Below are 18,629 nucleotides of genomic sequence, written 5' to 3' on the forward strand. Positions count from 1 at the left end.
CTTGTGCATGCGGTCGGCAAATGCCATGTCAAGTAGCTAAGAGATTAACTAGCCTTCGGCTAAAAATCTCTATCATAAAGAATTAAAAAAAAAAAACACACACACACATGTCAAGTCCTCGTCAGAAAGATGTCACCAGGAAACAAAAAAGAACAAGTAGCACAATCTTTGCATCTTATAGCATTTGGACAGTTACTCACCAATTTCATTGATTCATTGAGGCATTTCATCGAAGTTCAGTTGATGTCGTTGCGCCTTTCAGAAAGTCTAAGCTTAAATGTAGCAACAGAAGCGTTGAAGTCGGACAGCAAGTACATCTGGTTGAACCTTCTTTTCTCCAGGATTTCAATAACCAGCAGTTTACAACGGTCACCGTAATGTGATAGCTGAAGCGTATCTCACCATGGAAGGTCACGAAGGGCATACCTCACGAACTTTCTTTGGATTGTTTCGATCCTAACAAACCACGTTGACTGATACGGGCACCAAACTACATCATCGGATTCAATGATCGATCGTACCAGAGCGCAGTATAGCGATCGAAGGCAGTGTGGGTCACGGAATTCGTTCGTTATTTTGAATACGAATCCAAGCTGCCGATTGGCTGTAGAGATAATGTTGTAGTAATGTAATTGAAAGGTGAACACTGCGTTAAGGATAACGCCCAAATCCCGTACTTCGTAAGATCAGCCAGCAGATGAGCTTGCATTTTGTGTAGGAATAGTAATTTGAGCAGAACTCTCTCTGTTTATACTCTTTAGTATGACTATGATCACCCTAAAAAGAAACCATTGATATAAATTTTAGTTGGGACATGTTCAGAAATTTAACTTTGATGACTGTGTTGGGGAAGCAGCATATGCATGTACGTAATTGGTGGATTTGTTAGTTATTTCAACGCTTTTGGACAATGCTTGACATCAACCACTTTTTCAAAAGTTTCTTGTTAAAAAAATAAATAGTCGGAAGCTTTGCTATCGATGCGTAGAAATATTTCAGAACGTTTGGTGATAAAATAATTGAAATTGGTCCAGGGACAGCAGAGTTATTATCATTCAAAATCTTTCATAATTTCGTTACATGTTCCATTTTCGGTTTTCACAAAGTGTACTCCCATATAGAAATCAGACGTAGTCCTACGTAAAAAAAATTAAAAATAAAGCGTTAGCCAAAATGACTGAATTTCAGAACAAACATGGGTTCACCCGGCTGTTGACAAAAGCAGGCCACTCTCGATGTGTGCCACGCGATCGTCTGTTTTCTCGGCAGCAACCATTGTGTGGTCCTCTTAATTGTTCTTCATTAGCAGTTCTTTCGGTCGATGCGTCGTCGACTTTGGAAAGCAACCGTTTAGTGATGAGTGTGTGAGTGTTGACCACGTTTTGCGTCCATTGCTGCAATGGAAGCGCTCTGACCATCGTTGGCGTAACTGCACTGTACTATGGGCAGTATCATACTTTTGACGTAGGATTACGTCTTTTGGCAACATATCGGGGGTGCAATTTTTGAAAACCAAAATCAACCGCATTACGAAAAGTGGTTAGGTTTTGACCACATATAACTGTGTTAATAGCGGAAGGATTTTAATTTTAACCACCCAATCGATTGGAAATTTTTCTACAAATCTGTTAAAATGAAAAAGGTCACTATTGAAAATTACACAAATATCCAACTGTTTCAAGACAGAGAGAAAGATTAGTAATTTCCATTTAATTCCACTACCTTATTTGCTTATCCTTGACTTCAGTATATTGTACTAATACTCCAACTGTTGCAATGGTGATCAAAATAATCACCGATTCTCTGCAAAAATCGCTTTCCCTAACACAGATTTCAAAATCCAATTCCATCCGGTCTCACTGAACTAAACTGACCAGTGGTGTCCGGTCGATCGTCATCATCATCATCATCAGCAGCAGTAGCAGCAGTGCTTTTAGCCTGCCCGCTAGCAGCGAGCTTCAGCCCACATGAGCATCCATTCACCGAAGAAAGAGGAAGAAGCCGCACCACTACTGATCGGATTCAGTAGCTCTTCGTGAGCCACTGTGGGTCATCTATGCCAAGTGCGTCACCATCGTTTCAAACAACATACAGCTCGCCAGCCTCATCGGTGTTGAATACTCTAATAGCTCAGCATTACTCAACCATCACGACAAAACGGTTATTTTCAGGGCCACCATAAATTTGTTAAAGAGTATTTTCTGGGCATTTGTCAAGGTTATCAATCCGATGTCAGCTCCCATATGTTTAAACCTAACATAGGGGAAATGGATGTATAGTCGGCCTAAATGCCCGCTATTTGGGCCCACACTTAAATTCAGCAATCGACTAAATGTTCAATAGTGGCCAAAAATATCCATTAGTAACCTACTCAATGACGCGTTCATCTAGGTAAAATTGATAAATAACAGATTTTTAGCGATGGGCCCAATCTTAGATCCATATACCAAAATTAGAGCCATTCCCCCTACAATGTATTTTTAAGGCAACATTGGGGGTGCTATTTCAAGAATCAAAGTTGGTCTTGGCAAGTGGTCTGATTTTGATCCAGAGATGATGGATTTAAATTCTTAATACGCCAATCGATAGGAAATTTTTCTACAAATCTGTTAAAATTAAGACTTTATATTTTTTCAAAATGTCAATATTGAAATTTCAAGAGTGGGCAATTGTTGCTTTGATAGTTAAAATAATCATCGATTGCCTGCAAAAAGCGCTTTCCCTAACACAGATTTCAAAATTGAATTCCATCCGGTCTCACCGAAAGGTGTTTATTCAATCACATCGTGTGGTGAGTGGTGGTGTTCTCCAGTACACAACGAAAGGCTCCCCGCAACCAGCTAGCTATCAAGACTGCCCTCAACTTCTGATTTGCAACTTGATTCATTTGCTCGTCGTTAGCCACTGTGGGCCATCTATGCCAAGCGTGTCACCCTCGTTTCAAACAACATACAGCTTGGTATCGGTGTTGAACACCTTAATAGCTTATCATTACTCAACCATCACGGCAAAAGGGTTCAGAACCACCATAAATTATTATTGTTGTTTAAGAGTTAATTTTCATTGAACGTTCGCTTGCCTTGCTGCCAGCCACATCACCCCCAAAGCTCTTTGATAATATACCCAGCAACACAACGTTTGTGGTCAAATGCGTCAAGTATTGAAGTGGTACATACAAATTCTCGCAATGACCGAATACCACATGACCTTGTCAATTAATCAGAAATAATTCGAATTAAGGTAAGGTTTTCTCCAAGATGCTAGCAAAAAAGCAAAAAAATCTTGAATTTATATTATTAATCGCAAATATCTCGCGATTAGAGAAATTTTAGCAATAAATTCCTCCAGTAAATTTTCGATTTTTTTTTATTATATATTGAATAAACCAAAAATTCCCTTTGTGCATGAAAATGCACGAGACATTTATTGACAATGATTGGAAAAGTGGTTTCCCTGACACAGTCGTCGAATATTGATACCGAGTAGGTAATCCTACATCAAATCAACGGTCGTGTCTTGGATACAACCTCTTACTTTTTACTCAAATCGCAATTGAACATACTTGGGTTGCTTCCGATTCGCTGTCACGCCATACGGTGGCTCTAGGAAAATTCAACACATTAGCCAGCTTGGACGCGGACCACGATGGATTTTCCAGTTTTTTTTTCCTTTGGTTTGTTTTTTCTGTCGATCTTGTTTTCCGTGCTGAGCACCAATGCCACCGGCGTGCCAGGAAGGCAGCTCCCACACCTGGACCCTACCTATCGACCCATCAACTCATGAACCGGGGACCAACGGCTTTACTTCCCATCCGAAGGAAGGCGTGATCAGAGATGTTATGCCTCAGAACATCCCGGCGGCGCCGACTGGGATTGAACCCAGGCCTGCTGAGGTGAGAGGTAATCACGCTTACCACTACACCACCGGCGCCGTTGGATTTTCCAGTTGACTATGCACGACTTGTTTTCTACACTCCTCTTGCATGGTGACTGCCTCCAAAACATAAGCGTTTTATGAACTGAAAAATACACAGTTATTGTTATTGTTGTTGTCAACAGATAGACGTCAAAAGCTTCCAAAAACGTCCACTAGGAGCGCTGTAGTAAGCGAAAGAGTTTGTTCGATTACTAAGTGGGCCATGGCTTAGAGCAGTAGCGTGGTCAAAATCTCAAAAGCCATGGGAATATTTTCCACAGTTGTCCGGTCTTCAAAAAAATTGCTCGCTTTACAAAGCACCAACTTTTTAAGGTTTCTATTTAGGTTCTTGTTCCCAGCGGCTAGAACATTGTTGCTCATCCAATGGCTCGCAGAATGCTTTCAGTCTGTGGAATGTATGAAACTTTTATCAAATTATGATTCCATTGGATTGCATATCAGAGTTATTTTGGAACTCTTGTTGGAACTTTTCAGAATTCATTTAATATGTTTCAAAATTGTTCTCGATTTTTTCATTAAAGTCCCATTATAATTTGTGTTACAATTTCTTCAAAATTTGCTTAGGTTTCGATACAACTTTGTTTTAATTCTGCTGAATTCTCCCAAAACTTCCATATACTATTATCAAATTATGAGTTTGACATCCTTGGAATTCAACTCAAAACTACTGTTATATAACCTATTTTTGATGCAGTCGAACATATTCAATTCTCCTTAAGATTCCTTTGTAACCGAATCAACATCAGATATAGATTCTGTTCGAATTCTTATCACAATTATTTTGAAATTAATATAATAATTGCTAAGAAGTTCTTGTTGGAATAATTTTGGAACAATTGCAAGAATTTATTGGAATTATCTTCAGAATTGGCATGTAGTTCTACTTATAACTAACTTTTAACTGCCCAAGAATTTTCCTGAAGATTTCCTCACAAAGCCTTTTAATTTCTTCTCAAAATTACTTTCTAGTTTCCTTGGAATTCCTAAAGAATACTTTCTAAAATCCTCAAGCAGTACTCTTCGAAATATCCTTTGGATAATGCCAATTTTCATTGCAATTCAATTTTAAATTTCTCCTGTGAATTCATCCAAATTCAAGTCAGATTCCAAGGTTTTTTCAAGCTCAAGGTTTCTAAATAGATGTGTTACTACAATCTTTCGCTTTCCTAAATTAAACCGTATTAAGGCGTTCAGCATAACAGCCTTTGAATAATTTTAATGATTATGTAGCTCGGACAACTTCTTAAGTCGTAATGAGGCATTGGAAATCTTTCGAGATAGCTAATTTGAAAACATAAGCTTAATTGTTGTAATATTAACTTAATTGTAGAGCTCAAAAAATCTGTTACAGCTAAAAAAAAAAAATATTTTTAATGATTTACTATCTATCATATCGTTTTTCAAGATCTCAAATATAATTTGTTATTGTTGTAATGAATTACGAAAAAGTCACTAAATAAAAAATCTTTTAACTGATTTAGCATTTATCCCTTGGCTGTTTTCGCCATGCCTTTACTACGGTGCTGAGTGTGTAACCGTTCTATTACAAAGGTCCAATACAGTATTTTAAATATGCACCATGTGATCGAGCATTTAAGTAAATTTGTTTAACACTTGCAGTGAAAACTACTGGGGCAAATGATACGGCCATGCTTAACGGTCGACTGCTGAATAAGGTGTGCATGGCCACGGCAAAATGGTGACACGGAGTCACGGGTGAGGAGCTGAAGGGTTCTGCGATGCTTAAAGAACGGCCATCGTCCAAGTGTCTATGGAGTATATTTTAACAGAATACTAAGTGCGAGTAGTGAATCAAGGTGAAGTGTAAATCACCAATTCAGCTGATTTAGAACCTTTTTCAACCAATCAAATTGCTTTCTGGCTGGCGAGTCAAGGACCGCCATTGCACGCTATGGTCTAGCTGACATTTAGTTACCTTGACCTAAACGTAAAGGACATCGTTCTCGGGCTGAAGGCCCTAAACGCCAAGGAGAATGTCCCTTCCCGGTTCGACAGAGGGCGGCCTTGCCGTCGTTGACCGGCTTCGTCAGAAGGAAGCGCCTGTGCATCGGAACCATCTACACAAACCGCTATACACACACTGAAACCTCCGTTTACGAAGTCTTTTTTTACGCAGTATTCAATTTACGTCCCTCTTTTTACGAAGTAAATCCCAAATACACTGAAACCTCCGTTTACGAAGTCTTTTTTTACGCAGTATTCAATTTACGTCCCTCTTTTTACGAAGTAAATCCCAAATAACGAGTTTTCTTTTTACGAAGTAAATTCCAAATAACGAGTATTTTTTGTGATTTTGGGAAACTGGGATATATTGTGGAATACCTCACAATATGGGTATTTTTGGAATCGGAGTGACGTGTAGGGACCGGAAATCGATGTCTGATGCCATTTTAAAATCCAAGATGGCGGCTTCCGGTTACAGGAAAACTTGGACATTCTGCTAAATAGCCCACAATATGGGTATTTTTGGAATCGGAGTGACGTGTAGGGATCGGAAATCAATGCCTGACGCCATTTTGAAATCCAAGATGGCAACTTCCGGTTACAGAAAAACTTCAAAATTCTGTCATATACCACACAATATGGGTATTTTTGGAAACGGATTGACGTGTAGGCACCGGAAATCAATGTCTGAGACCATTTTGAAATCCAAGATGGCGGGTTCCGGTTACAGAAAAACTTGGAAATTCTGCCAAATACTCCACAATATGAATATTTTTGGAATCGGAGTGACGTGTAGGGACCAAAAATCAATGTCTGACGCCATTTTGAAATCCTAGATGGCAACTTCCGGTTGCGTAAAAACATGAAAATTCTGCCAAATAACCCACAATATGGGTATTTTTGAAATCGGAGTGACGTTTAGGGATGTCTGGCACCATTTTGAAATCCAAGATGGCGGCTTCCGGTAACAGAAAATCTTGGAAATTCTGTCATACACCCCACAATATGGGTATTTTTGGAAATGGAGTGACGTCTAAGAACCGGAAATCGATGTATGAAGTCATTTCGAAATCCAAGATGGCGGCTTCCGGTTACAGAAAAATTGGCAAATACCACCACTTAACCCAATGTTTAAGATACCCATATTGTAGGTTATTTAATATTACTTATATGTTTTTATGTAACCGGAAGTCGCGATATTGAATTTCAAAATGGCGTCAGACAGTGGTTTTCAGTCCTAATAAGTCACCCCGATTCCAAACAACGCACATTGTTGAGTATTTGGCCGGATGTATATAACCGGATGTCACCATCTTGGATTTCGAAATGGCATCAGATATGGATTCTCAGTTCTCACAGGTCACCCCGATTCCAAATATATCCAAATTGTTGTGTATTTAATGGTATTTTTCTGTTTTCCTGTAACCGGAAGCCACTGTTGGATTTCAAAATGGCGTCAGACATCGATTTCTGGTCCCTACACGTCACCTCGATTCCAAAAATACGCTTATTGTGGGGTATTTGACAGAATTTCCAAGTTTTTCTGTTTCCGGAAGCCGCCATCTTGGATTTAAAAATGGCGTCAGACATCGATTTCCGGTCCCTACACGTCACTCCTCCAAAAATACCCATATTGTGGGGTATTTGACAGAATTTCCATGTTTTCCTGTAACCGGAAGCCGCCATCTTGGATTTTAAAATGACGTCAGACATCGATTTCCGGTCTCTACACGTCACTCCGATTCCAAAAATACCCATATTGTGGGGGTATTTGACAGAATTTCCATGTTTTCCTGTAACCGGAAACCGCCATCTTGGATTTTAAAATGGCGTCAGACATCGATTTCCGGTCTCTACACGTCACTCCGATTCCAAAAATACCCATATTGTGGGGGTATATGACAGAATTTTGAAATTTTTCTGTAACCGGAAGCCACCATCTTGGATTTCAAAATGGCGTCAGGCATCGATTTCCGGTCCCTACACGTCACTCCGATTCCAAAAATACCCATATTGTGGGGTATTTGACAGAGTTTCTATGTTTTCTTGTAACCGGAAGCCGCCATCTTGCATTTTAAAATGGCGTCAGACATCGATTTCCGGTCTCTACACGTCACTCCGATTCCAAAAATACCCATATTGTGTGGTATATGACAGAATTTTGAAGTTTTTCTGTAACCGGAAGCCGCCATCTTGGATTTCAAAATGGCGTCAGACATCGATTTCCGGTCCATACACGTCACCCAGATTCCAAAAATACCCATATTGTGGGGTATTTGAGAACATTTTTAAAAACCTCTTTTTAAGAAGTAAATCCCAAATAACGAGTTTTCTTTTTACGAAGTAAATCCCAAATAACGAGGTTTTTTTTACGCACTAATTCGATTTACGAACCCCCGTTTTGGTTCGTAAATGGAGGTTCCAGTGTACCAGCTCCGGTAAAACCATCCCGTTATCGCACTACAGCCGACGTTCGGTCAACCTTGCTTCATCCGCCATTATCGGAATTTCACCGAGCGGTGGTACCGCCATCTTGCCAACAAGATCGGCCTTTCATCATTCGCCATCGATGGAATCATTCTGGAACCGCAGCGAGCACTCGCTGGACTGCAGTCGTCGTAGTTGCCATCATAGTCAAGGGTATGTACCAGAAAATCGATCACAACATCACACAATCTACACTATCGATAATTGGAGCCTATGTCTATGCTGTGGGCTCTTAACACTAAAACGGAATTTAGTTAATTCTTTGAAAAAGGCACAATACATGTGACCGAAACGTCAGTTGAAAACTTAAAACCCCGTTTCTGAGCATTAAAAGACTGAAAGCCACATAACCTTCAACACAGCTCGTAACAGTCGATCCCGCCAAGAAAGTTAGTTAAAAAAAATACAGTGATTAAGTTGATCCACGCTGTGTTTCAGTTCATTTGAAAGCTTGAGTGCCTTTTCGTCCGCGTAGCCCCTCCAGTTTACCCAGTAGTGCGCCGACTCTGAGTCACAGTTCAAGGAGTCTCGTGCTGCTGAGTTGTTGTCGGGCAGAACATTAGTTTCAAGTGTGGCTAGCACTTTACTTAGAAACTGGCAATACGACCCGCCATATGCCTTCAGTTGAGCACCACTGGCCTAGAATGCACTTGATTTTATCTTTTAAATAGAGCGTCCCAGGGAGAGGGTTTCTTGGGTAAAGTAGTGCACTTCATAATATTGAGAACTGCTGCCCAAGACATCAAAGACCATTGATTTACAAAAAGTAGGCCTACATTAAAGGATACCGCATTAATGGAGTTTTCACAATTTTTACGTGGTGAGAATCTAGAATTGCAATACTTTGGGGTTGGGATAAGATTTCGCAACCAGGTGGAGGAGCATTTCGCAATAATATATTTGATCCAGTTCTAGCAGCTCTTGAACTACGAACCACTCACGTTGGTGAAGATTGTGATCTGCATTGAAATGTTTTCGATAATGTTTACTAATGTTTAAAATTAAGTTTCCAACAACTTTTTTGCAGATGTCATTTCGTTTATAGGGAAAATGGCTCTAATGTTGGCCTATGGATCTAAGATTGGGCCCATCGCTAAAAATCTGCTATTTATCCAATTTATCTAGATGAACGCGTCATTGGAACGGTACTAATGGATATTTTTGGTCTTCATTGAAAATTTATTCGATTGCTGAATTTATGTATGGGCCTAAATTAGGGGCATTTAGGCCGACACTACATCCATTTCCCATATAAGCCGTTTGCATGTTACGATTTATTGAAAATATTGAGAACGCCATTTTGAAAAATTTGGTGTGACTCAAAATGACCGAATTCCAGCACAAACTTGGTTCATTACCCCTATCGAACAATTATGCTAAGTTTCATTAAACTCTGAAAGGTAAAATCTAAAATTTGGGTAGTTTTTCACAATTTGGCCTGAAACTGCTCATTTGCAAAAAAATGTTTTTACTAATTCGTTAATGTTATTATTTTTTTTTTCCTTGATTTGTTTTCTGTCGATCTTGTTTTTCGTGCTGAACACCAATGTAACCGACGCCAAGGAGGCAGCTCTCTCACACCTGAACCCTACCTATCGACCCATCAACTTATGAACCGGGGACCAAGCCGTTACTTCCCTGATCAGAGATTTTATGCCTCAGAAAATTCCGGTGGCGTCGACTGGGATTGAACCCAGGCCTGCTGGGGTGAGAGGCAATCACGCGTACCACTACACCACCGGTGCCGTTAAGTAAATGCTATTTCAAAGGTAGAATATCGATGCAAACAATTATTTTTTAAGAACAGCAGCATGTCGAACAACATGAACAAGACTTTCAATCTATCCGAAAGCTTTCAGAACTGTTGCTCGTTTCAGATGATAGTTAATCACACTGTGGAGGACGTTAAACCTTACAGGTCCTATAAAATGTATGCATTTTTTATGAGGTGTACAGATTTCGGGCCCAAACGGTAGCTTCTCATTGCAAAGATATATTCCAATACCATGACATTATGTTTCCCTCATAAACATAAATCAATAAATCGTAATGATGTCAGTTTCACAGTAATTCTCTTCTTTCCTGAAACGCATCCACACCGCGCACGTACATCGTGCTGGAACAAACCAATCTTCGATCCGGTCCCGTATCATTCAATTACCGAGGAGCAGCTATAAAATCATAATCCGATTTTATGAACATTGTGGGTCCAGCTTCACCACAAGCGCAAAGAGAACATCCCACTGAAGCTACCGCGCGGACGTTCGAAACAAAAGGATACACCGCCGTGCCATCATCGTCGGGCAACCCAACACGGTCAGATTAAGTCCTACCTATGCTCTACGGTCGCGCTCACATCACGATCAGATTTCAGGTTCTGAGTGAAGATGCGCCAATGTTTCTATTCGCTTTCCTTCATCGTTCTGTCATCATCATCATCATCATCATCCTCGTCGGAGGCTGCTCGACCCTAGAACGACCGTAGAATGGATATTAGTTGAACGACCTTAACATGATCATCATCAGCGGGCAGCATCATTATTATCAGCACGAATAGCAGCATCACCGTCAGTTGGATTGTCCAGGACTAAGACGACGACGACGACGACGACGAGAGTGCTGTCATCATTATGGTCGCTGTTTTTACGCTTCTCATTAAACGCTCGAGAGCAAATCAATGGAAGCGTCAAGCCACCACGCACTCGGACGAGGTCCACCGGGATGCACCGGGTCACACTGCCGCACCGTGCCTGTCGATTGAAGGAAGGTTGCGCTGAAGATGAGCCAGATATTTTATATAGGTATTTCTCGCTTGTTAAAACATATTATTCGATGCCATCTTCACCATCGTTGGGACAGTGGATGGGCGAGGTGATGAGGAAAGAACCGTGGCGGAGCCCAAAGTGTGTGAGCTGCGTGTGTTATGTCCGGAATTGGCAGGAAGATAAGTCCAATCGACGTGGGTTCATGAACGAGGGTGAAGTTCAGCTGGGTGGCCTTTCGCTTCAACCGGAGATAATCTTTGGCAATTGAGCAATTCTATTGGCCTCCGGGGGGATGAGGTTGATGATAATCGGATTTGCCCGTTGCATTGAAACCCGTTTGAGAGGGTCTGTTCTGATGGTTGACTAATTAGCATTTTCTGCCGAATGGCATTGGGAGTTTGTATGTTTTTTCATCCATTTATTTGTTCAGGCTTAATTGCGTTCGCTTTGCGGAGCCGTAATTCAATGTACAATAACATGATTTCTTATGACTAAAGTAAGTAGAACGGGGACCGAACACTCGCGACTTACTCGAGGTTAATGACTAAATTTTTTAAACAGGTTTGTCGTAGTTTAGGGACAAGGTATATGGGAGTGAATTGTCGTTTTAATCTCCGTCATCATGGTATCGGTGAATGAACGTAAGAGAAGCATTGCAATGATGGGAAAGTGTTCTGAATCTGGAATGGTGAATGGAAGATTGACGGGACAACTGAAATGAAATATAAAAAAGGGGCTACATTGGGAGAGCAATGAGTGGTCCGACCCTTCAATTTGGAAAACTACCAAACTAAAGACTCCTAAATTCTCAAATCGATCCGTTTTAGTTTGTAAGCCAACTTCATGTATTCTAGATTGCTGCTGGCAATAACATCTCTAATCAGTGTTTTCCCTGGGCCCTAAGGGATTCACTTAGCACAGATGACATCATGACTTTTGAGGCAATTACAATAACAAATGGGGCTTGTTGAGTATCTTAAAAAAAGTAAAATCAATTTATTCCAGAACAACTTCGAATCTAATAAGAAATTTTCAATGTTTAAGCATTGCACTATGGGCTATTTTTTTAGATTTAGATTTGACGAGACAAAATTAATAGCTCAAAGCAAAACATTTTCGTGACTCACAATATTAGAACCATCTATTGACATTAACAGCACAGACAAACAGACATAACGCTTAGAAGAAAATTCTTCAAAAAATATCGTTAAGCATATTTTGTATGCACACTAGCATCCTCTATCATGCACATTCCAAAGCTTTGTTTTGCAACCGGAGCATCCCTCGTTCATGCAATTTTTTTTTCACTAGTTGCTTTTTCCTCGTTCTGTCGAAGCGTCAGCGGTGTTGAATAAAAACAAAACAGATGGATGTCGCTTCTACGAAATTTTCCGTAGATCTTTAGAATTGATTGAATTTTGCATAAATACGGATCCGTAAGGGAAATTCACAGAAGCTCAGTCTTTTGAGGGATTCTTTCTTCTTTTCCTTTATTTAACGTCGGTCTCTGTTCCGCAATCTAGTGCCAATCACCGACGGACATCGATTGCCATCCATTGACGGCAACCGAATGTTGAGGAAGGTAGCTTCCACACCTGCGTAGGATATCGCACCCATTCACAACACACATGGGCCGGGACCAACGGCTTTACTTCCCTTCCGAAGGAAGACGTGACCAAAGATTTTTATGGCTCAGAAAAATCTCACTGGGGATTTCTTTTGAGGGATGTTTAGTGTGATTTTTCATTTGCCGGGAACAAGTGGTCATCGTACAGCGTAATATTACACTACAAGCGGAATGACCAATCAACTAGAGTTTGGGTTTGGTTGTAATATTCAACAACTTTTTCTGTATTCGTCAGATTAGTATGTGGTACAGTAATGACCCGATTATGTCAGCCCCTCCGCAATTTTATCATTAAATAATTTCATAAAATAGTAATTCCAAATCATTCTCATGCAACTTCAAAAACTGAAAAAGAGCATGGGTTTTGTAGAACATTAGAAAATAAAAACGGGGCTGAATAAATCGGGTCATTACTGTACAGTGGGATGCTTTGCAATAATTGGTAATTTTTACCAATATCTAGGTATTCTTTACCGACTTTAAGGTATGTGCACGTTAGCTTATCATTCTCAAGAGCTGACATCTACTAAATTGAACTGAAAAAGAACTGGCATCACTGATCAGTTTGAAATGCAGTGGCTTGCCTAACGCTTCAGTGGCGCCACCATGATAAATGCAAGCACATTCCCAACTAAAACCTTATTTTCGAAGAATGTGATTGTGAGTGTTATGTCTGTTTGGCTGTGTTAACAGGTAATTTGGTACTCAACCGCATAGATAGCGCCAACATATAACTTTTCACTCGGACATTCCGGAGCCTTGACGTCCGGCACAAAGTTGTTCATCTTAACATACATAGTTTATAACTCTTCTATACACGAAACCGGGAAATGCAAGATACTATTACAGATTTGCATGAAAAGTATGCAGAATTTTTAATGTTTCGCGAGATGAAAAAAATATGTAATGTGGTCACCGGAAGGATTTTAAAATATTTTTTTTATTTTTTTAGCATTTTTTTTTTCAACAAACTTTGTTTCCCCAAATGCATTGCGTCTAGAAAATCTTCTCGTGAAGGGGTCGGGGAGTGATATGTAGTGTAGGATAATGGAAAGAATAAGTCTACTGTAATGAACCAAATAATTAATTTTATTTGAGTGTATGAGATTTATGTAGATCATCTTTACGTGGGTTTGATAAAGAGTCACAAGTTGTTGAGATATTGTCTAAAATCTAACACTGCTTCTTGATTCTAAATTCGTTCTACGAGTTTCAATTCCGTCCTAACGCATTGAAACGCCATTAGATTTTCTTCGTCCTACGGATAAACGTAGAAAAAGGGGATTCGCTAGGAGCGCTTCTTTTGTTTTGAGAACAATGAGCGTAAATATTCATACAATGCGCTCTAACAGGATTTATGTTGTAGCTAATGAACTAACGCATCGGAACAAACCTATTATTCATTTGTGCACGGTGAAATCATTGATATTATTGATCTTTTCTGATCGATAGAACGGAAATGGGCGATTACGACGAAGTAGCGCTCTACCCTACTTAACGATCGATAAAAACAGCAATTATGTTTGTGATTTATGAATGTTTGGTTTTCGTTTGACAGTTCATATTGGGTCCCAGTTGACAAGCGTATTGGGTGAGTCCGCAGGTGAATTCTATCTTGAAAATGATAATCGAAATCCCAGTTATAGCTCCAACGTAGAGGATAGTCCAAATAAAAGTTGTATAGAAGTGAAATATTTCAGTTGTATACAATTTCCACATCAGTGATTGCACATAACCGAAGGCGCATTACTCGCACACGGACGCAGAGAGCGGATCAGTGAGAGAGTCACTTTTACTCAGTTGTAGACACGGCCTTTGAATCTCACTCATCCCGGAAAAAAATACCCAAACAATTACCTTACAATATAATACATTCACAACAAAGTCCAACAATCGTTCTTATTGTTTGTGTGTCATGCAAGTAAATTTAAAATAATGTTATTACAGAAGATCTGGGAAAGGTTCGTGCAAAGAGAGTTGTTGCCAAAAGAGGAAAAGAATTGTTGGTAGTAGCTGAAGAGGAGACTATGTGGATGGATAATTATACAGTTGAGGATGCTTCAGATCAACAGTAAATCGCTTCCAAATAGGAGCAATGCCTTCAAGTCGTTTCAATTGATTAACACCTGAACACCATTTGGAAAGATGAGTATAATCAATTATAATCAATGTAACTAAGAAGTAAGGTACAAGTGAATCGAAATGAAAATAAATTCTTGTTTTTTTTTTGACGTAGGACTACGTCTGTGATTTCTATAGGGGGGTACACTTTGTGAAAACTAAAAATGGAACATGTAACTAAATAATGAAAGATTTTGAACGTTAATAACTCAGCTGCCGCTGTACAAATTTTAATAATTTTATCACCAATCTATCAGAAATATTTCTACGCATCGATAGCAATGCTTCCAACTTGATGTTCAACAAGAAATTGTTATATAAAGGGGAAAATGTCCAAAAGCGTTGAAATAACTAACAAATCCACCAATTACGTACACGAATATGCTGCTTCCCCAACCAGAGCTGGTAAATATCACGGCCGTCATGTGACGATGAGAAAACAGGTTCTCTCACTATCACGAGACGAAACTACCTACCATTAGCTTTCTTGTCATTTTTCAATGATCAAGCACTCATGAGAATAATTCTTATGCGGTTTTGACATCTACATTTCAAACTAATTTAGATGAATTTAAGCAAACGATCGTATGTAATCGGTAGAGTGGATATATTATTAAGATTTCCTCGGCACAAGTAACTTTAATAGTATTACATGAGCTAGTAATTACGATGTTTTCTCATCCTATGATAGTGACAGAAGTATCTCTGTAAATATCGCGTGAGATATTTCATTGGAAATGACATTTACCAGCCCTGTCTACAATACGTCCCATATAGTATGAATTTTCAACAATAGAAAAACAATAAAATTAATGGTAAATGGCTCAAGTATGTTCAAGAAAGAGTGATTTTTGTACGGATCAGATAAATAACAACTCCCTTGTTCTATTGTAGATATCCACATTTACGATAGATTCTATTGTGGAACAATAAATTTATCAGTGTCCATTGTACATTAAGTACAATAAATTCTATTGTATGATTACAACACATTTCATTGTTCCTCTATCGTTCTTTTTTTTTACGGGATATTATAGTTTCTTTCACTATAAATTGCTGTAAATCGCTCAGCTTCTCGGGTTGTGACGAGACTGGCGACGTGTGGTCATGGATCGAGTAGAGTAGATACGACTTCTTCAAACAGTAGAGGACATCAAGGCGTTAGCCTGATTGGCAAGGGTATGTCTATTGTAATAAAATGAGTGATCCAACTTTTATAAATGCAACGAGAAAACAAGCTCTTGACTTAACTTTATATAGTCCTCCGATTTCTGACAAAATCAAGTATCTCTCTATGTATATTATCTGTGACGTTTCCGACTATCTAGAGATGAATAATAGGAAAACAGCGAAGGATCTCGCTCCAAAATTAAAACGTTGCAAACTTCTTAAACGATCTCACTACTCTCCTGATAATCATGAAACCACCCTAAGCGCTCAGAACTGCCCGAAGATACGTAACTTCCCTTAAGATCTTTATACTCAACTGAAGATATGGCAACTCCAGTAAAGTACTGCAATTTTCCAGAAGTTAATGAAACTGCCCTGAAGTTCATGCAATTTTCTTGCCATCTATGGAATAGTAGCGGCGCCAAAGGTGTAGTAGTAAGCGTGATTACCTCTCTTCCCAGCAGGCCTGGGTTCAATCCCAGTCGGCACCGGCAGGATGTTTTGAGGCATAGCATCTCTGATCATGCCTTCCTTCGGAAGGAGAAGCGGAAGGGAAGTAAAGCCGTTGGTCTCCGGTCTATTAATTGATAGATAGATAGGTACGGTCCAGGTGTGGGAGCTGCCTTCCTGGCGTCGGTAGCATTGGTACTCAGTCCGGAAAGCAAGATCGATGGAAAACAGAGTGTTGAAGCGGTTCCAGGAGCGGTTGACGTTGGACCACGGCAAAGGAGCTGGAAGAAAACTGGGACCGGAGAACAAAAAGACGGAGGGAAAGGTGAAGCGGATGATTAAAGCAAATCCCAACGTCTCAAGCCGTGATTTGGCTAAAAAGATCGGCATGTCGCAGAGCTACGTCCAGAATGCAAAGAAGAGAGCTGGACTACATACATACAAGGTACAGAACTTCCCAAACCGCGATGAGCGGCAACAATCGACGGCTAAAACTCGGGCACGGAAGCTCTACGAGAAGATGCTGACAAAATATGGCTGCTGTGTGATGGACGACGAAACGTATATAAAAGCCGATTTTAAGCAAATTCCGGTGTTGGAGTTTTTCACCGGCAAGAGCAAGTTCGATGTGGACGACAAATTTAAGAAGAAGAAAATGTCGAAGTTTGCCTCCAAATATCTCATTTGGTAGGCCATCTGCTCTTGCGGACTGAGGAGTGAGCCTTTCGTGACAAAGGGCACAGTAAATGGCGAGATCTACAAATCTGAGTGCCTCGAGAAGCGCCTTTTGCCGTTCTTGCAGCAGCATGACGAAGCTCCGCTATTTTGGCCAGATTTGGCATCATGCCACTATTCTAAAAGTGTCCTGGAGTGGTATGAGGCCAATTCTGTCCATTTTGTTCCAAAGGACATGAATCCGCCAAACTGTCCGGAGCTGCACCCGGTGGAGCAGTACTGGGCAATAATGAAGCGGGAACTTCGGAAGAGCAAGAAGACAGTCAAAGACGAGAAGGACATGTTAAGAAAATGAAAAAAAAAAACTGAGAAACTGGTACCGGATGACACTGTAAAGACTTTGATGGAAGGCATCAAGCGAAAATGCGTTCAATTTTACACTCAAGGCTCCATCGATTAACTTTTCTTTTGATTTTTGAAGTAAATATATGTATAAAACTACTCTAAAATTTTGGTTTGATTCTAAACATTAGAAGAAAATTGGCATGACATTTTCGGTGTCGCAATAATTTCGTGTTCGCCCTTTATAAAGATCTTAAGAGAAGTAACGTGTATTTGGGCAGTTCTGAGCGCTTAGGGCGGTCTCATCATTATCAGAAAAGTAGCAAGATCCTTAAAAAAGTTTGCAACGTTTCAATTTTGGAAACTTCTTGAAGGGTCTCGCTGTTTTCCTGATAGTAATTTTTAGATATTCGGAAACGTCACAGTATGTTATCTGTCACATGTGCGTCTATCTTGAAAACTGTCGCTTTAATGGCCCTTCGCTCATTTTCAACTTCTATTCAATTTTCATACTGCCGTACTCTAACGGAACTATCCACCTACCCTCTTCTAAAGAACATTCTCTAGCTAATAAATCATCACACTAAAGCTTCATGTTAGCATTTCCAACCAACTCCGAAAAAAGATGGTTTGTTCAAGAAAAATGAACAATAATACCAAGTCAAATCGACCCAGAGCGAAAAGTAACCGCAAGTCAGGCCCATTAGAAAAAATAGGCTTTCATTAAATAAACTATAAAACAAAAGTCACAGATATGTTTTAAGGATTGCTTCTATAGAATTTAAAATGTTAGACAACAAATCGCATCATGAGATTTGTCTCAAGACAGATTTTGTCCAATTCCCCTAGGGTATCTGGAACATGTCCAAATGTGGCCAATATAGTTCTTACGGTACTCAGTTTGACCGCCAACGGATATGGCTTTGAATTCTCATGTGATTTAATATATCCCTTGATGGATTTTGATTTAAAAAGGATTTACCACTTCCCCGGAATTCCTTGAACATGTCCGGGTGTGGCCAACATGGTGCTGGTCACTCATTGTGGCTTTTGTTGATCTTATTTTTGAATTCTCATGTGAATTGATTTAT

The sequence above is a fragment of the Ochlerotatus camptorhynchus genome, unplaced genomic scaffold (genome assembly GCF_037179485.1).
Source record: "Ochlerotatus camptorhynchus isolate MF236.1 unplaced genomic scaffold, CSIRO-AGI_Acam_v1.1 ptg000064l, whole genome shotgun sequence".
Lineage (NCBI taxonomy): Eukaryota > Metazoa > Arthropoda > Insecta > Diptera > Culicidae > Ochlerotatus > Ochlerotatus camptorhynchus.